General features: G+C 44.2%; 1 protein-coding gene and 1 pseudogene across 1 annotated transcript in view; one reads left to right on the top strand and one right to left on the bottom strand.

Annotated features, from left to right (window-relative positions):
• The window catches only part of LOC124720446 (coiled-coil domain-containing protein AGAP005037), a 992,798-nt gene that overhangs the window by 296,332 nt on the left and 675,394 nt on the right, over positions 1–21,072 (bottom strand). The gene's annotated exons all lie outside the window — the stretch shown is intronic.
• On the top strand, positions 14,790–14,907 carry LOC124720613 (annotated as a pseudogene).

Below are 21,072 nucleotides of genomic sequence, written 5' to 3'. Positions count from 1 at the left end.
GATATTTCAGTTACAGGAGTAACCCGTCCAAATCCAGCATGTGAAAGTTGCTGGATTTGGACGGGTTACTCCTGTAACTGAAATATCAGATCTGAAGATGGTTCTGAATGAACCGAAACCGGTCATATGAATAAAAAAATTTTTGCAATCAAGACGGATTGTAGGTAACATTATACAATCACTGACTGCTGCTATCCCATCAGACATTATGTTTGTTTTTGCAAAATATTTGATTTATGCTAGAACCAAATAGATCATATTATTTTCTTAAAATCAGCACTAAAAACTATCAAAATACCTTGCATTACTAATCGAGTAAATATTTTGTTTTATTGTTGCCAAATGCAAACACAAAATATCACTTTAATATAACGATGTCTTTAAATAGCTTAGGTTACTTATTTTTCAATTTCAATTGACCTGGAACTTTCGCCGCGGGTATTTTCTGAAAAATCTTTTTATATTCTGCAGAAGAATGTATGTCTTTTCTAACGGAATTTTATAGAAATGAACACTTGAGTATACTGAAAATGAATCTTGGTTAATATTATCTTCTTAACTGCTTCGACACTAAATCTCCTCTTTTCCTTAATTCATAAATCATTTGGATCGAGAACACTCTTTCTGCAGTAGCATTAGTACAATAATGAACTGCGAATTCTTGCTGCAGTTGAGTTATAAGGAATTTGAAAACGATCGACCTCATTCGCTGTGGTTTAATCAAAGTGTATTTTCGTTATACTTTGCGTATGACCACATTTGCTCTTCAGTTCGTTATGCTACATGTTACTAAAAAACACACCATTTCAAAATATACGGGACGTTTCTCATTAACCGTCCCGTCTACGAAAGGTCGTTCAATGAGAAACGGGACAATGTATATCCCGTACATGTTTTGTCGGGACAACGGGACATTTAAGCTAAATAAGGGACGATCCTATAAATTACGGGACTTCTGGTCACCCTAGGCTAATATGAAGGCCTTATTTCAGTAGTGGTACAAGTCCATTTTTGTTCATTTTGAGGTACAGAGTCCTAAAGTTAAATGAGCGCTGAAAAACCTGCAGTTGAGATACCAGAAATATTCAGGCATATGGCTTCTTCCTAGAGATGAACCTTTCTTTCTGTTTGTTTGGATCATTAATTCAGATGCATTATAGACGGAAAAGTGGAGGTAATGTACCACTATTGAAATACGCCCTTCCTATAATCCATGTACTTACGGGCTGTCAGTTGCGTGCGTCAAAACAAAGAACACATGTGGAGATACCGTTTCTAGCGAGCCGTTTGATTTTGGGCGAACGGCCTGACTGATTAAAGCGTATGAACTCGGAAACTGCAAAACGAAGCGAATTTTTTTTCTTAATAACTGTTTCCCAGCACAACTTACCTCGCAACACCGTTACCAGGTTTTCAGGCTGTTTCGACCATACTGTAGATGGATTCGCAAAAGACCTGTTTGCGAGGTAACTACGAAAAATACGCGGGCCGCCACTGATTTCAGTGCGAAATGCTGTCCTAGTCAGTAGACGAGTGAATTTTATCATCTTACGCCCATGTAACTGGTCTCAAATGTTAGCCTTACGCTGTGGCTGGGCGATGTGGTAGATACTTGACGGGGAACCTGCGCATTTTGCTGTCGTCGTCTGGCGAGCAGACACGATCGAACTTGGACGGTCGAACAGAGATTGTACCTTGTCCGAGATCAGCTGACCTACATCGTCTGGGGCCAAATCATAAGTGAAGTTTACAGCACCCTCGTCGATACGGTTGAAGAACTGGACCAGCGAACTGTACAGTTTTGTCGAGATTTCGGAAGAGGTTTTTGAGAGAATCTTTGACTCACTGTAAAACACGAATGCAGGTGGTTGGTTGATTCGGGGAAGAGGACCGAACAGCGACGTTCAAATGGTTCAAATGGCTCTAAGCACTATGGGACTTAACATCTGCCGGCCTCAGTGGCCGAGCGGTTCTAGGCGCTTCAGTCTGGAACCGTGCGACCGCTACGGTCACAGGTCCGAATCCTGCCTCGGCCATAGATGTGTGTGTTGTCCTTAGGTTGGTTAGGTTTAAGTAGTTCTAATTTCTAGGGGGCTGATGACCTCAGAAGTTAAGTCCCATAGTGCTCAGAGCCATTTGAACCATTTTTTGAACTTAACATCTGACGTCATCAGATGAACTACTTAAACCTAACTAAGCTAAGGACATGACACACATCCATGCCCGAGGCAGCATTCGAACCTGCGACTGTAGCGGTCGCGCGGTTCCAGACTGAAGCGCCTAGAGCCGCTCGGCCACTCCGGCCGCCCGTCTCTTGTAACTGCTCTCTGTTGTTGTGGACATGGGAGAGCATCTGGTGAAAAATTTAACAACGAAATTCCCCAAACAGCCTTGCAATTGAGATGTTATTTTCGCTACCAGTGTCGGCATTTCATTATGGCCTCTTCAGGCCCCATATGCACCTCTCAAAAACAATCGATATTGGCATACTGGGGCGATATGTTTCTTGATGTCGTGAATTCGTAGTTCAGGTGCTTCTTTCGAAGACTTTGCAGCCAAGTCTTCAAATGGCCCCAGTTTCCAATACCGATTGCTTTTGAGAGGTCCACATGGGGCCTGAAGATGACATAACGAATTGCTGAAACTGGTAACGAACATAGAATAAAATAACACTTCAATTGCACGGCCGTTTGGAGGATTCCATTGTTAAATAATTAAAAGCTTGTAACTGCTGTCTGGCTTCTGTAGAAGATGTAGATAATCCTTTACGCCCTGTATTTTATCCCTGCTAACTTCAAAATAAGAGAGAGTACTCCATTTAACATTGTCGAAAGTTTCCCCTAAATCTACTAATGCTACAAACTTAGTTTGCCTTTCTTGTCTATAAGATACGTCGTAAGGTCAATAGTACTTCACAGTTTCCTACATTTCCCCATTTCCCCGCAACCCAGATATATCTTCTTCAATTACTGCAATGACTTTTTTTTTATTTTTTTTTATTTACACGTCAAGTCCGTAGGACCAAATTGAGCAGCAAATCTCCAAGATCATGGAACGTGTCAGTCCATGAAATTACAACATAAAAGTAATAACAGATAAAAATAAAATGTTTATGAACCCGAAAAAAGTCAGTCCATAAGTTTAAGTAAATGCAGTCAACACTACAATAAGAATCAGCTTAATTTTTCAAGGAACTCCTCGACAGAATAGAAGGAGTGACCCATGAGGAAACTCTTCAGTTTCGATTTGAAAGCGCGATATATATATATATATATATATAGAGAGAGAGAGAGAGAGAGAGAGAGGCCAATGTCAAAATACCCAGACTCTGGAACAGGAGTCGACAAGAGGTTCGTGGACTCACACCACTTGTTGTCCGAAGAGCCCGTTTCTGAGACAAAAATTTCCATTTAGAATGGGAAGAGCTACCCCAAAACATAACACCATACGACATAAGCGAATGAAAATAAGCAAAGTAGACTAATTTTCGTGTAGAGCGACCATTCACTTCTGATACCGTTGGAGTACTAAAAATGGCAGTATTAAGTCTTTTAACAATATCCTGAACGTGGGCTTTCCACGACAGCTTACTATCTATCTGAACACCTAGAGATCCGAACTGTTCATTTTCACTAATCATATGCCCATTCCGTGAAATTAAAACGTCAGGTTGTTGAATTGTGTGTTAGAGACTGTAAAAACTGAGTCTTTCTGTGATTTAGCTTTAGTTTATTTTCCACAAGCCACGAAGTTATTGCATGAACTACATTATTTGATACTGTTTCAATATTACACACAAGATCCTTCACTACCAAGCTAGTATCATCAGCAAACAGAAATATTTTATAGAGTCACCTGTAATACTAGAAGGCATATCATTTATATAAGTATACCCGTGGATATCTGCATGTACATGTATACTGCAGAAGTCACACCGTGGTGCGTGGCGGAGGGTACTTTGCGCACCACACTCACTTCCTCTCTTTCCCGTCTCAGCCGCAAATAGTGTGCAGTTAGAACGATTGCCGGTAAGCCTCCGTGTGGGCTCGGAAACCTCTGATTATATCTTCATGGTCTTTTCGCGAGATATACGTAGGAGGGAACAATATATTTGTTGACTCTTCGAGGGAGGTACGCTCTGGGAACTTTCAACAGTAAACCAAAATGTGATGCAGAACCCTCCGTTGAAGGGTCTGCCACTGGAATTGGTTGATCATCTCTGTGACGCTTTCGTGATTACTAAATGAACCTGTAACGAAACGTGCTGCTCTTCTTTGGATCTTCTCTGTTTCCTCGATCAGACCTGTCTGGTAAGGATCCCATACTGTCGTGCAGTATTCAAGTATTGGTCGAAGAACCGCTACCTAAGCTACCTTCTTCGTCGATGGACTGCATTTCCTGAGGTTCCTCCAGGGATTCTCAGTCTGGCATCTGCCTTTCCTGCGATCAGTTCGTTCCACTTTAAGTCGCTCCGCACACATACTACTAGATACCAGCACAGGCTTATATGCGCAAAATAGTTATCACAGCAGATATATCGCCGCAGACCACGAGGGATAAAGGTAGCAGAACAGCCGACACACGACTGCTCGAAGGTCCTTCACGAAAGTGTGGTAGGTGAGAAGTGGTTCCCTGTGGCGGGCGATGCCGTTCCCGCCACGGCAGGAAAGTGTGTGGGACTCACAGTGGCAGCAGCTGATGTCTCGAATGTTCTTTGCACGTCGCCAGGACAAAGCAAATCGTCATAAAAGGAAGGCAGTAGAACGGCTTTTGGGCGACGGTCGCCTGCGGCCTGCGACCACAATACGATGACCTGGTTATCACAACGACGGCGTGAGAAAGCGGAATTTGTGGCAGGCTCCTTTGTCACGTAGTTGGGGGCCCGGATAAAAAGTGGCTAATTCAGTGTCGTAGACGTAGAGGGAGGGAGAGAGAGAGAGAGAGAGAGAGAGAGAGTCATAATTCTCAGCGCGGCTCAACACACGCATGGACATCGCTCAAGCTGTCCACGCGAGCTCTTCGGCCTACAGGCGCGTGTGAACCTCAATTTCTCCCTCTCTTCCGGGTCACGTCTGACACGCTCAAAAGCGCTGCCCACTGGCGTACGTCAACGTCACCTTTAGCTGAAAACGCTCCGCAGTCACGTTTCTTGAGTGGACACGCACTCAACATTAGAAGTGACGTCGGTTGCATGGACGGCAACGGGCGAAAGGGGTTTGAGGGGGGTTGGACGTCAAACGGGCCAGCTTGGAGCAGGAGAGACACCGCAGGAGATTTTAATTTCTCCTGTGTATACTTTTACAAATAAATTCATAAAACTTTGTCAGCATGGCCAGGAAGGATTCAGACTCATTGCAGTGGAAATTCAAAAACATAACAAAATAAATTTTTCTTACATGTGCAATTTCATCATTTTTTGACTTGCTATTGGCTGTATGTGATGCTATAGGTACACTCTCTGAATAAGTTAGAGAGATTCTTCGATGAATTTTGCACAGGATACAAACCATACTTACAGGTGTATGAAACTCTAGAATTTTCCAAATGTATTAAAAACTGTGGTAAAAATTAAGATAATCAATTATAAAATTTGAGTTTTTTCTAAACATGAAGTTTAAAATCTAACAGCTCATTCATTTTTCATAAATTAAATAAATTCTAGCGTTTCATACACCTGTAAGTATGGCTTGTATGGTGCGTAAAATTGATCGAAGAATCTCTGTTACTTATGAAGAAAAGTGTACCTACAGCAACAATTGCAGCCAATAGTTAGTGAAAAACCGATGAAATTTCACACGCAAAAAAAAAATTATTTTGCTATGTTTTTGAACTTCTACTGCTATGAGTGTGAAATTTGAATCCTCCCTGGTCATGCTGACAAAATTTATACTGATAACAGACGAAGCGTCCTACAGCGTGAAGTCAAAATGGTTCAAATGGCTCTGAGCAGTATGGGACTCAACTGCTGTGGTCATCAGTCCCCTAGAACTTAGAACTAGTTAAACCTAACTAACCTAAGGACATCACACACATCCATGCCCGAGGCAGGATTCGAACCTGCGACCGTAGCGGTCTCGCGGTTCCAGACTGCAGTGCCTAGAACCGCATGGCCACTTCGGCCGGCTAAATGTACATAATATGAATCAAAATACTCCTCGGAGGCTTGTCAATTATTTGTTTTAGCTTTTCTGAATTCACCTAGCAATTTCAGGTTTTATGGCGGAAAGCACTGGGAAAAAGCGCATCCGTGGCCGAGAGAAGTCTGCTAGAACCAAACATAGAGCTTAATTTGAGGAAGAAATTTCTGAGAATGTACGTGGGAGCACAGCATTGTATGGTAGTGAATCTTTGACTGTGGGAAGAGAAGAGAATCGAAGCATTTGAAATGTGGTGCTACATACGATTCTTGAAAATTACGTGGACTGACAAGGTAAGGAATGAGGAGCTCCCGCGCAAAATGGTAAGGAACGAGGAGCTCCTAAACAAAATCGGAGAGGAAAAGAATAAGTGGAGAACGCTGGCAAGGAGATGCGACAGGACATCTGTTAAGGTATCAGGGAATGACTTCCATGGTAGTGGAGGGAGCTGTAGGGGGCAAAAACTGTAGAGGAAGACAGAGATTCGAATACATCGATCAAATAATTGAGGTCGTGGGTTGAAAGTACTACTATGAGATGAAGAGGTTTTGTACGGCGAATTGCTGCTTTGGGCTCAACCATTCCTTTCTTTTCCTTACGTTAGCATGACGATACAGCACAGGAATGGTCGGCGTTGTTGATGAGCCAATTGATGACGAGTGACGAGAGATGCCCATCTGGCCACCCACTGACTTTTGTGATTTTGGCTTACAGCGTGTGGTACCCATACACCCGATTTTTGAACCTTCCGTATTCCAAGCAAATGTCGTACAACGGTGGAATGATCACAGTTCATTACACTTGCCAGTTCTCGACTACACTGACATGGACCATTGTGGATTAATGCGCTTAAATGATCTTCATCAAACCCCGGATGTCTTCCTGTAGGTGGTGGTGGTGGTGGTGGTGGTGGTTAGTGTTTAACGTCTCGTCGACAACGAGGTCATTAGAGACGGAGCGCAAGCTCGGGTGAGGGAAGGATTGGGAAGGAAATCGGCCGTGCCCTTTCAAAGGAACCATCCCGGCATTTGCCTGAAACGATTTAGGGAAATCACGGAAAACCTAAATCAGGATAGCCGGAGACGGGACTGAACCGTCGTCCTCCCATCTTCCTGCAGGTGTAGACTCACTAACGCCAAAACGACCCTCCTTAAAACGAGAGCCGGCCGCTGTGACCGAGCGCTTCTAGGCGCTTCATTCCGGAACCGCGCGACCGCTGCTACGGTCGCACGTTCGAATCCCGCCTTGGGCATGAATGTGTGTCATGTCCTCAGGTTAGTTAGGTTTAAGTAGTTCTAAGTTCTAAGGGACTGATGACCTCAGATGTTAAGTCCCATAGTGCTCAGAGCCATTTGAACCATTTTTTACAACGAGAAAACCACTTCGTTGCCGTGCTCTGCCCGTCGGCGCTATCCCGATACATGCCGCAAATGTTTCTGCCTGCCTCTGCTGCTGTCGCCCCTCTGTTGGACTCAAACAGAAGAACATGTCGGAAATGTTCCGAATTCTCCACCTGGCACTCCATTTTCTAGCGCTCAGAGCTCCGATCACTATCTCCAAATCACAATATGTAAACCCAAGCAGCAACAGTAAATTATAAATGAAAAATGAAAATCGGTAATTGAACCCATAGCAACCGAAATACCAACATGCAAAACAAAAACGCTACGCACTTACGCACCAACATAACAACTGCCGATAAACGACCCGGAGACTGGTCTTTTTTACATCTGCACCTACATGGTTGCTCTCCAATTCACACTTAAGTGCCTGGCAGAGGGTTCACCGAACCATTTTCATACTACTTCTCTACCATTGCACTCTCGAATGGCGCGTGTGAAAAAGGGACACCTAAATCTTTCCGTTCGAGCTCTGGTTTCTCTTATTTTATTGTGATGATCATTTCTCGCTACGTAGGTGGGTGTCAACAAAATATTTTCGCATTCGGAAGAGAAAGTTGGTGAATAAAATTTCGTAAATAGATCTCGCCGCTAAGAAGATCGCCTTTGTTTCAGTGACTGCCACCCCAACTCGCGTATCATATCAGTGACACTCTCACCCGTAATGTTCGATAACACGAAACGAGCTGCCCTCCTTTGCACTTTTTCGGTGTCCTCCGTCAATCCTACCTGGTAAGGATCCCACATCGCGCAGCAAGAGGACGGACAAGTGTAATGTAGGCTGTCTCTTTAGTGGTTTGTTGCATCTTCTAAGTGTTCTGCCAACAAAGCGCAGTCTTTGTTTCGCCTTCCCCACAATATTATCTATGTGGTCTTTCCAATTTAAGTTGCACGTAATTGTAATTCCTAGGTATTTAGTCGCATTGACAGACCTTGGATTTGTGCGATTTATCGTACATCCAAAATTTATCGGATTTCTTTTAGTACCCATGTGGTTGACCTCGCAGTTTTTTTAATGGAACTACTTATATAATTTTTCTGTGTTATCGGAATCAGGCTTCCAAGAGAACTTCAACGACATAACAATTATGGATCTTGATCAAATAATCTAAATATGACAGCGCCGCAAAGTATTGTCCCACCGTCATGAGAAGAGGTCCTGTAAATGTCTGACCTGTTATACGAGACGTAAGGAAACAGAAAGACGCTATCGTAGGCACGAATTACCCTATCCTACGTTAGTCAAGTTTATTAGCAGATGTAGAGTCGGTAGACGAGAAACGAGTTAGGTGACGTGACGGCGGGTTGTGGAACGAACGTCGTGCTCCAATACCTGTGTTGCGCGAAGTGTTATTCGAAGCTACTACACGTGCCATTTCTCACCGCCTTGAACTCACGTTGCAGAAGAAATTGCGCAACTCTTTCACCACACGTTGCGTCCCGTCAGAATGGGGAAACACTGTTCAGACCCGAAAATACGACTCAATTACAATCACTGATGAATGTGGCGTCTCACATTTGCCATGTCGGGCATGGTAGCCTTGTGGTAAGCACGTGCTTGGAATTCCAGAGGTCAGGGCATCGAATCCTGGCCGGAAGAAGGAAATTTTGGGTCTGCGTTTTATGTAGTTTTCGCCTATCAACGACGTGGGGACTCGCGATGAACGGCCCGTGCTTCTCTTACCAAGTTAAGCCGCATGTCCCCTTATCCCTAAACTATTACTGCCCTAGGTTACCGACACGCAAGTCACCGATGTAGCGTCCAATTGAAAGACTTGTTCCGAGCAATTAGGGCACACTTAATGATTATTATTATTATTTTCCATTCTTTCTGAAATTGTGATTGTTACTGACAACGATGAAGGGCAGATGGCGGCTTGATTTGTAAAACTTTCGTAACAAGATGCTGCTTGCGATGATGATTTAGTAAAAGCCGAAACCACTAGTCATAAATCCACGAAATGCGGTACAGACGTCCATAAACAAAGGTGTATTTCTCAAATACGAGGGTAACTCAATTATTATCCGCAATTTGGTTATATTTTTGTTTATTTTGATAATACTGCCGGTTTACGTTGATGACGCATGCTTTGTTTATTTGTTGTTATATCTTTGCAATTTTAAAGCTGCTAGGTTAGTTTCGTTATCGCTGCCGTGCTGTTAATCATGGCTGCTCCGCTGTCTATTTGCACCAAAGAAGAGCAACGTTCAGTGATCCGTTTTTTGTGGTCGGGAGGCGTGTCTGGGGCCGAAATTCATCGAAGACTTTCGGTACAGTGTTTTGCTACAACGGACTGTCTACGAATAGATTGAAAAATTCCGAAATGGTCGCACAAGTGTTACGCACGATGAAGGAGACGGACGACTGTTTACCGCCACAAATGAAGAAACCATTGAGCGTTCACGTGAAATGATTCTCTTAGACAGACTATTAACTATCGCCGAAGTGGCACATCGTCTGCAAATTAGTCACGGTTCTGCCTACGAAGTCATCCACAACAGACTTGGGTTTCATAAAGTTTGTGGAAGACGGGTCCCAAAGCAACTCACACAGTTGCATAAACAAACGCGCTTGGGGAGGTGTAAAAAACATTTGGATCACTATGGTAACGAATGGGTCAACTTCTTAGACAGGATCACTACTGATGACGAAACATGGATCCGTCATTAGGAGCCGGAGAGTAAACGGCTGAGTATGGAATGGAAACATCCAAATTCGCCGCGCAAGAAAAAATTCAAGATCCAACCGTCCGCAGGAAAACTGATGCTTAGGGTTTTTGGGACGCACAAGGTCCAGTACTGGAACATTATGGGGAAAGGAGCACAACAGTAAACAGTGTACGTTACAGTGAGATCCTTACTGCCAGGCTGAAGCCTGCAGTTCGAAGCAAACGCCGAGGATTGGAGTCAAAAGGTGTTGCGTTGTTGCACGACAATGCCCGTCCGCATACTGCTGCCCACACTGCTGAAACGCTCCAGAAACTCAAGTTTGAAGTACTGGATCATCCTCCATATAGTCCCGATCTTGCCCCTTCCGGCTATCACTTGTTTCGTCCACTCAAACAGGCATTAAGGAGCCGTCGATTCGCCTCGGACGAAGCAGTGAAAGAAGCGGTGCATTCCTGGCTCGTAGCTCAACCGAGAACCTTCTTTTATGAAGGCATCAGGAAGCTTGTACAACGATGGACCAAGTGCGTTCAAACGCAAGGAGACTATGTCGAAAAATGATGTTCTTGTAAAGTTTCCTATTTGATTACAGTAAAATATTATGACTACTTTGCGGATGATAATCGACTTTACCTCGTAGATCGAGGGCTCCAGTGTGACAATGAAAGCTCGTTACGAAACAGATTCTCATTCTGTGATTATGCATTGACATGAGCTACATGCAACGCTTTAAAATTTGTGGCGGGCCGGGACTCCAACCGAATTTCAAAAAATGGTTCAAATGGCTCTGAGTACTATGGGACTTAACATCTGAGGTCATCAGTCCCATAGAACTTGGAACTACTTAAACCTAGCTAACCTAAGGACGTCACACACATCTATGCCCGAGGCAGGATTCGAACCTGCGACCGTAGCGGTCGCGCGGTTCCAGACTGAAGCGCGTAGAACCGCTCGGCCACAGAGGCCGACGCATGTTTGCACACTAGCATTCAGCACTGTGGCGATTACACCGGTTACTGATGCGCCAGCATTTCACATAACCAATGGCTTATCTCTAGCTCGCGTTAACCTGTGTTCCTGCAGTGTCAATCATTTCAATATGTTACATAGATAAATGCATTCTCGAAATTTCGTTACTCTGCATTAATTATTTTTTTTTTGGTGTTGCGATTTTCTTCCGTTACTGTATTTCGTAAAGTTTACCACAGTTGCAATCTTTGGACTGTCTTCACAGTACAGTTGTAAGCGTATTGTCATATCGCTGGCTTAGTTGCGGAGTATCTTTGCGGGCAGCCGCGTCTGTGGAGACGAACACGGGACACGGAACTGTTATGTTGTGTTGTGGGTAGCTCTGCATGTGAGAGCCATTGTTAGTAACGAAGTTGAAGTGTTGCTACAAGTGAAGTTATGAGATATGGAAATGATTCAGAGGAAAGTGCGTCAAGAAGTAAATAAAAAATTAGCAGTGCCGCCGATAACGTATTTGTGTATCCTCTCGTTGCGAGTCGTACCGTACAGTATCAATTATCCGCGCCGTGTTCGGTCTCTCAGAAAGAACTGATGTGAATCACCAAAATTAGTTACCATAAAGGAGTACAAAAAAGTGCGAGTGTCTTGTAGCGAGGGTGAGGACGTGCCTTCGATCATCGCGTTTCCGCATCATCAACAATCAGCCGCGCCGAGACGGTTACGCGTAAGCTCGTCCTAGTGACTTTTGTGGACATATAATCATCTAGAAGTTGGCATGTATGCAGAGCAACCGATTTGCTATCGTCTCAGCATATACAGGCTGTTACAAAAAGGCACGGCCAAACTTTCAGGAAACATTCCTCACGCACAAAGAAACAAAATATGTTATTTGAACATGTGTCCGGAAACGCTTACTTTCCATGTTAGAGCTCATTTTACTACTTCTCTTCAAATCACATTAATCATGGAATGGAAACACACAGCAACAGAACGTACCAGCGTGACTTCAAACACTTTGTTACAGGAAATGTTCAAAATGTCCTCCGTTAGCGAGGATACATGCATCCACCCTCCGTCGCATGGAATCCCTGATGCGCTGATGCAGCCCTGGAGAATGGCGTATTGTATCACAGCCGTCCACAATACGAGCACGAAGAGTCTCTACATTTGGTACCGGGGTTGCGTAGACGAGAGCTTTCAAATGCCCCCATAAATGAAAGTCAAGAGGGTTGAGGTCAGGAGAGCGTGGAGGCCACGGAATTGGTCCGCCTCTGCCAATCCGTCGGTCACCGAATCTGTTGTTGAGAAGCTTACGAACACTTCGACTGAAATGTGCAGGAGCTCCATCGTGCATGAACCACATGTTATGTCGTACTTGTAAAGGCACATGTTCTAGCAGCACAGGTAGAGTATCCCGTACGAAATCATGATAACGTGCTCCATTGAGCGTAGGTGGAAGAACATGGGGCCCAATCGAGACATCACCAACAATGCCTGCCGAAACGCTCACAGAAAATCTGTGTCGATGACGTGATTGCACAATTGCGTGCGGATTCTCGTCAGCCCACACATGTTGATTGTGAAAATTTACAATTTCATCACGTTGGAATGAAGCCTCATCCGTAAAGAGAACATTTACACTGAAATGAGGATTGACACATTGTCGGATGAACCATTCGCAGAAGTGTACCCGTGGAGGCCAATCAGCTGCCGATAGCGCCTGCACACGCTGTACACGGTACGAAAACAACTGGTTCTCCCGTAGCACTCTCCATACAGTGACGTGGTCAACGTTACCTTGTACAGCAGCAACTTCTCTGACGCTGACATTAGGTTTATCGTCAACTGCACGAAGAATTGCCTCGTCCATTGCAGGTGTCCTCATCTTTCTAGGTCTTCCCCAGTCGCGAGTCATAGGCTGGAATGTTCCGCGCTTCCTAAGACGCCAATCAATTGCTTCGAACGTCTTCCTGTCGGGACACCTTCGTTCTGGAAATCTGTCTCGATACAAACGTACCGCGCCACGGCTATTGCCCCGTGCTAATCCGTACATCAAATGGGCATCTGCCAACTCCGCATTTGTAAACATTGCGCTGACTGCAAAACCACGTTCGTGATGAACACTAACCTGTTGATGCTACGTATTGATGTGCTTGATGCTAGTACTGTAGAGGAATGAGTCGGATATCAACACAAGCACCGAAGTCAACACTACCTTCCTTCAATTGGGCCAACTGTCTGTGAACCGAGGAAGTACAGTACATACTGACGAAACTAAAATGAGCTGTAACATGGAAATTAAGCGTTTCCGGACACATGTCCACATAACATCTTTTCTTTATTTGTGTGTGAGGAATGTTTCCTGATAGTTTGGCCGTACCTTTTTGGTTCAAATGGCTCTGAGCACTATGGGACTTAACATCTATGGTCACCAGTCCCCTAGAACTTAGAACTACTTAAACCTAACTAAGCTAAGGACATCACACACATCCATGCCCGAGGCAGGATTCGAACCTGCGACCGCAGCAGTCGCGCGGCTCCTGACTGAGCGCCTAGAACCGCTAGACCACCGCGGCCGGCCGTACCTTTATGTAACACCCTGTAGATGTTCATGCCAGACGTAGGACAGTGTTGTGTTTTAACGTTGAGTGGCTCCCCTAAACCCGCTTGCGTATTTAGTTAGATAATTTCAGGCAAGCCAGCAACAGTGTGGAGCAGAACAGTAAGACCGCCGCACGGGTATCAAGTACGTGGTGTGGACAGGGCGCACGGTCCAGAAGCAGTTTAAGGGTCCTCCACCCATATGTACTCCCGGGCGTGCTACACAATGTCCTTCAAATATGCGTCCAAGTTTGAAGGACTGCACAAACACAGACATTGTAATCATCAACGAGGAAAGCTGGTGACCGCGACTGAGCCAGATTTCCCTGGGACGTCAGCAGCGCGCGCGTGTGTGTTTTCAGCTGCTCGGAATCCGGAGAGATTTGGGAGTGACCGGCGTGACGTCAGAGGCGGTTAACATACTGCGGGCACGGACCTGGTGTGGGGAGCCGACAGACCGAGGCCGGACCTCCGCCGATCGGGTGAACTTTCACCGCGGCCATCTCAGGTCAGCGCACGTAACGGACCGCCCCGTCCAGTGTTTTTATCGTACCCGGATTCCGGTGAGCCATCCGCCGCACTTTCGCTGTAAGAGCATCGCCTACGCGCCTGTACGCGACTGGACGCGTGCCGACAACTTGGTCACAATGCGTCCCACCTCCTCCGTCAGTTTTTGGCGAGGTGAAAATGCCACGACTGCATTGTGGAGTCTGCTATTAAAACGATGCCCGAACGCGTGCGAACGAGATGCAGTGTGTCTGTCTCCAGACATCGGTAACTTGCTGCCACCACGTTTCTGTGTACAGGGACTGGCCATGGTGGCCGAGCGGTTCTAGGCGCTTCAGTCCGGAACCGCGCGACTGCTACGGTCGCAGGTTCGAATCCTGCCTCGGGCATGGATGTGTGTGATGTCCTTAGGTTAGTTAGGTTTAAGTAGTTCTAAGTTCTAGGGGACTGATGACCTCAGCTGCCCATAGTGCTCAGAGCCATTTTTGAATCCCTGGGGCCCGGGTTAGGCAACGGCCTTGCCACAGTGGATACACCGGTTCCCGTCAGATCACCGAAGTTAAGCGCTGTCGGGCGTGGCCGGCAATTGGACGGGTGACCGTCCGGGCTGCCATGCGCTGTTGCCACTTTTCGGGCTGCACTCAGCCTCGTGATGCCAATTGAGGAGCTACTCGACCGAATAGGAGCGGCTTCAGTCAAGAACACCATCATAACGACCAGGAGAGCGGTGTGCTGACCCCACGCCCCTCATATCCGCATCATCCTAGAGGATGACACGGCGGTCGGATGGTCCCAGTAGGCCACTTGTGGCCTGAAGGTGGAGTGCTAAAACAAGGGTCTGGGTTAGATTCCCGGCTGCGTCGGAGATTTTCTCCGCTCAGGTACTGTGTGTTGTGTTGACTTTATCATCATCATCCTATCCCCATCGACGCGCAAGTCGCCGAAGTGGCGTCAAATCGAAAGACTTGCACCAGGCGTACGGTCTACCCGATGGGAGGCCCTAGCCACACGACATTTACATCTTCACGTGTCTGCCTCTGAAGCTGGCCAAACGGTGTCAAAATGTCGTGGTGGCAGCAAGATACGAACGTCCTGCAGTTAATCCCGTATTTCATTACACAGGATGTCTAATGTTTTTATTATGCAGCATAAGGGGTGCTCAAAAAGTTTCTGTTCGAAGGTTGTACAGTCCACAATAGGTATGCCAACCAGACGAAATCGGTGTGAGCATTGAGGGAATCGTCTCATGGAACGCACCGCATATCTTCAATCCGTTTGCTGAAACTCCGAATCCTGCTGCGTGAAGAAGTTCGCGACTGCCTGTACACATCCTCGTCCCGACAGAATTCGTCGACCCCCAGAGCATTTTTTAGCGAACCAAAGACGTGATAACCGCGTGGGGAGAGATCAAAGCATTCTAGTGGTTATGATAACATATCAAGAAAGTTAATAAAAGAGTGTTCATGTAAGCTTAGTCATATCTTAAGTTATTTTTGTAATCAATCACTTATCACAGGAACATTCCCAGACTGGCTTAAATATGCTGAAGTTATACCTCTCCACAAGAATGGGGACAAAGAAATTCCGTCAAATTACCGACCGATCTCACTTTTGCCAGCTTTTTTCAAAAATCTTTGAAAAGGTTATGCTCAAGCGTCTACTTAAGCACCTTAGTGAAAATAACATACTGTCAAATTCACAGTTTGGGTTTCTTAAGGGTTCCGATATTGAGAAGGCTATTTACACTTACCGTGAAAATGCCCTTAATTCATTAGACAACAAATTAGAGACAACTGGCATATTCTGTGACCTGTCAAAGGCTTTTAACTGTGTGAATCATAGCATTCTTTTAAGTAAATTAAAATATTAGGGCATCACTGGTAGTGCTGCAAAGTGGTTTCAGTCATATCTTACTAACGGAAAACAAAGGGTGTCATTATGAAACACTGTAGACATCATCTGACTGGGGAGAAATTACACGTGGTGTTCCCTAAGGTTCCATACTAGGTCCACTACTTATTCTGGTGTATATTAATGACCTGTCATCTGTTACATTACCAATGCCAAGTTTGTCTTAGTTGCAGATGATTCAAACATTGCAATAAATAGTAAATCAAATATAAATTTTGAAAGGGCAGCTAATCGAGTTTTTACTGATATTAATAAGTGGTTCATAGACAATTCAATGTCATTAAACATTGAAAAGACCCACTGTATGCAGTTCAGAACTTCCACAAGATTTCCTTCTAGTGTGTGTATAAAATATGACGACATGAAAATAGGAGAAATTGAGAGGGTAAACTTTTTGGTATTACATCTAGATAATACGTTCAGTTGGGAGCAACATACTAACGAACTGCTGAAGCGCCTAAACAAGTCTGTGTTTGCAATGCGAATGATGTCAGACATAGGAGACATAAATATAAAAAAACTGGCATATTTCGCTTATTTTCACTCCATTATGTCATATGGTATCATATTTTGGGGTAACTCCACAAACTGAGAAAAAATTTTTGAAGTACAGAAGTGTTTAATAAGAGTAATGCGTAGTGTAAATCCAAGAACATCATGTCGAAACCTATTCAAAGAACTGGGCATATGAACCACAGATTCTCAGTATATTTATTCCTTAATGAAGTTTGTTGTAAATAATACATCTCTATTTCCAACTAACTGCTTAGTACACAGTATCAATACTAGGAATAAGAACAATATACATAAAAATTTAAAATCATTTATTCTTGCCCAGAAAGGAGTCCAGTATTCAGTAACACATATTTTCAATAAGTTACCAGCAACCATTAAGAGTTTAGTTTCAGACAAGGCACAATTGAAACATAATTTAAAAGAATGTTTTGTGGCCAACTCCTTCTAAGTGTTCTCATTATGGAACACTGCATGAATATAGTCTGGGAACTTTGCGCTCCATTCTAAGCCAAAGCTACTTCCTCAGGCATCTGAATGTTTACAATGTCACATCTCCTGAACTGTGTGTTGTACAATGGCCTTTCAAGGCCTTTTTTAATGGACAGAAGGCACGATAATCGCATGGGGAGAGTTCAGGACTATAGGGTGAGTGACCGAGTGTCACCCACTTGAATGAGGCTGGTCTCCCAGATCCACCGGCGTCTGGAGATTAATGGCGACTGGCACGGAACTTGGCGCACCATTCCACAACTGTGGTTTTCGACCAATATGTTGCCCCATACACATTCTTCATTCTCCAATGGATGTCTACCGGTGGTTTGCCCTTCAGCAGCCAAGAGAATAACAACAGCATATCGGTCTTGTTTGGACGCATTTGGTAATACTGTCACCATAGTTACGTTTCTGCATTTACTCCTTGCAAGTCGGAAAGACACGAATGCCACACTAATTCTTTGTCTACATGTCGATGCTTACAAACACATATCGGAGACGTGGTATGTTCCATATATGCTGCAGCAGCGCCCTCAAATGGAAATTTTTTGAATGCCCCTGGTACATACACGATCTGTCAGACAGGGCCACTTGCACTATAAGACTGTTGAATGACGTTGCTGTTGTGTACAGAAAAGTGTCGCCGCTATAAAAACTGCAGAAGGACATGAGAAAATTTTGACTTGCTGTAATGAGTGGCAGCACTCTCTCTCTCTCTCTCTCTCTCTCTCTCTCTCTCTCTCTCTTCACAACGAATAAGATAAAAAAAAGGCGTAAATAGGAGAAAAATTGTAGTGAATCTTGGACAGCGCGAAAACCGGAAAAGAAAAGAATTGAAGCGTATGAGATGTGCATAGGCAGATGTTGAAAATAGGTGGATTGATAAGGTAAGGGACGAGAAGGCTCACCGCAGAATCAGCGAGGAGAGAAACGTGTGAAAAACATTGACAAGGAGAAAAGTCAGGATGATCAAACATGTGCTAAGGTATTAGGGAATAAAAAGGTTAAGTTCCGCGTTCCGGTCAAAATGGGTCCGACCGACCGCCGCGTCATTCTCTACAAATGGCGTCATCGGATGCGGCACGGAGGGACATGGGGTGATTTCTTGACCTCGGATCCGCTACTACTCGGTTGAGTAGTTCCTCAGTTGGCATAACGAGGCTGAGTGCACACCCATTCTGTATGCCCACAAAGGAAAAACCCTGGCAGTACCGGGAACCGAACCCGGGTCCTCTGCGTGGCAATCGTACACACTGACCACTGTGTTACGGAGTTGGACTATGTAGATTAGAGTGGCTCTTCTTTGGAACTCTTTTAATTTTTCTTGGGCAACCATACAGTTTTGTTCCAGTCCGTGTGAAAAGGAGCTGAGTGAAAATAGGGCTGAGTAGGATAACGTGAAGCAGCCTTCAAAAGCGGAAACCTCACAAAGGTAAAATCATGAATTTCGCAAAATACTGCTTCTGCACGGCAAACTCAAGCATTGCTTTCTCTTGTCAGAGATCGTATTGGTTAGGTATATGACATGCGTTTGACACCAAGACAGGTATAGAGAAGGCAGAGGAAGTAGAGACGTTCTCTTTAACGACCCAAGCCGGTACACCCAGCAGTCTTTCACTTTCGAGAGAAGGTAGCAGTCGTAGCAAGGACAATGTCTTCGTCCTTCGGTTCGTTTGCAGAAGAAGATTTATTTACTCAGGTATTACTGCCACGAGGTAATTCTAATCAAACTGCCATCTATAAGACAAAGATTGCAAGCTTTATTCTACAATTTGCAGCAGTATAAATTAAATGTTCATCAAATAGACACGATACCTATACAGGAAGTGACGGTTTACTGGGAAAAGGCACTAATTCTTAGACAGCATCTGATGAACTGAATAGCAAAATTGGAACTTTCGTAAAAATGAAGGCAACCACGAAACATGCTTGCAGGTCATCGGACATTGATAAGCGAAGGCAAACAGATTTTGTTCAAAACTTCGTGGCATTTTTGATACAGGGTACCCTAATACTTTAAATGTCATTACTACTGAAGAAGGTAAACAAATGTTGAAAGGGCGACTACGGTTCATGCATAGAACCGATTACCCCATACTTGACGTAGAGATAAGAACATATTGATCGAGCATTGGCAGCTAGGAAGACGCGAGAACGAAGCGAATATAAAATTCATCAGTTTGCTAAATCATTTATTTATGAATTCATAACATTCGAAAATAAGGGGAAAGAAAGAAAAATTACGCATTCAGTGCTGTTAATTTCATCCGTACTTCGGCCGTTTAGCTTGCTATGGTTCAGATTTTTCCAGTCACTTTCTTCTCAGATTGACTTGCCGAACTGGAAACGTCAGATTGCAGTAGCGTCGAATTAAAGTTACTTGATCCTCAGGAAGCTCCAGCAACATCAGCTGATAACAGTCTCAGAAATTTCAGGGCCGCACGTAAAAAAAAAAAAAAAGAGAGATGCGGACATCAAGCAACAGTGATTTCTAATTATCTTTTCGCGTACCAGAGGCAATCCATCGAGCAAGGTGGGCGGCGAAAGCCATTTATTGCTTGAAAATGTTTGTGTACCGTAATGAATTTATATTATCACCGCAAGAAGAGAATGGAATGTGTGATGTTCGCATTTTCCTTGTCAGTGTGTATGTGGAAACGTGGTTTCCTGCCCATTCTGCAGTCATATGGATTTCAGAATTCTATCGAAGCTTCATAAATAAAGTACCCTAAAGTGGACCAGCCTCCGAAAGCGGACGCACAGGTTTCTTATCTCTGAGGTCTCCTGAACTCTACTGGGAGTAAGTATAAACAGCAGTTTAGGCTTCTGCCTTTCTGCCGCCAATGTTCTCACGCACGAAACATGGACTGTGAGAAATGTTTAGTCCAAGGAAGAAGCGGTTTCTGGCATATTGAGGAAAAAGAAAAACAAAATTCTCGAGTTATAGCTCGGAATCTAGGGACTGAAATCGCAGCGTTATTCGAAACCATAAGTAGGCAAAATCTTTGTCGGAAATTTTGGGCGTAAATTATAACCTCAATTTTTCCACCTGAGAGGAGTGGTGTACCTTATGCTTAAAGTTACTGTAGAGGAGCTTTTCTGGGTTGTGGCAGGTGCTCTTTGACTGTCTATAAATTATTACTGCTGCCTACAGGTGTTTTCAAGATGGTGACATTCTGTTATACGAGGAAGTTTTGCAGTTGTGTATGTATTTCCACTTTTCATGATGTATGTGTTAAGCGTATCTTATTACAAAATTTATGTTTGTCTTTCACACTTATACTGAATGACAGTCATTGAGATTCTAATGGCAGAAAGATGTTTTGCTGAAATTATTTGAAGCTGAGCATGGTGTTCGCAATCTTGTTTTTCAGTGTCGCCATGAATCATCTCCAATATGTAATAGAATATTTCTCTGTTCACCTAATATGTTTGTTAAACTTGTGTGGTTATTCCAGTAAGTGAAAGAAGAGTTTACAGTACTCGCCACGTTCATTTCCGGACAGATACAGGTTAATGTGCTGCGAATACATAGAAAGAAAGGTCCTTTATCATTTAGCTACAATATAGCAGGTCAGCGACTGGAAGCAGTTAATTCCATAAATTATCTGGGAGTACGCATTAGGAGTGATTTAAAATGGAATGACCATATAAAATTAATCGTCGGTAAAGCAGATGCCAGACTGAGATTCATTGGAAGAATCCTAAGGAAATGCAGTCCGAAAACAAAGGAAGTAGGTTACAGTACGCTTGATCGCCCACTGCTTGAATACTGCTCACCGGTGTGGGATCCGTACCCGATGGGGTTATAGAAGAGATGGAGAAGATCCAACGGAGAGCATCGCGCTTCGTTACAGGATCATTTAGTAATC

Source organism: Schistocerca piceifrons, chromosome 11 (assembly GCF_021461385.2).
Source record: "Schistocerca piceifrons isolate TAMUIC-IGC-003096 chromosome 11, iqSchPice1.1, whole genome shotgun sequence".
Lineage (NCBI taxonomy): Eukaryota > Metazoa > Arthropoda > Insecta > Orthoptera > Acrididae > Schistocerca > Schistocerca piceifrons.
This window is presented reverse-complemented; position numbering and strand designations above follow the sequence as displayed.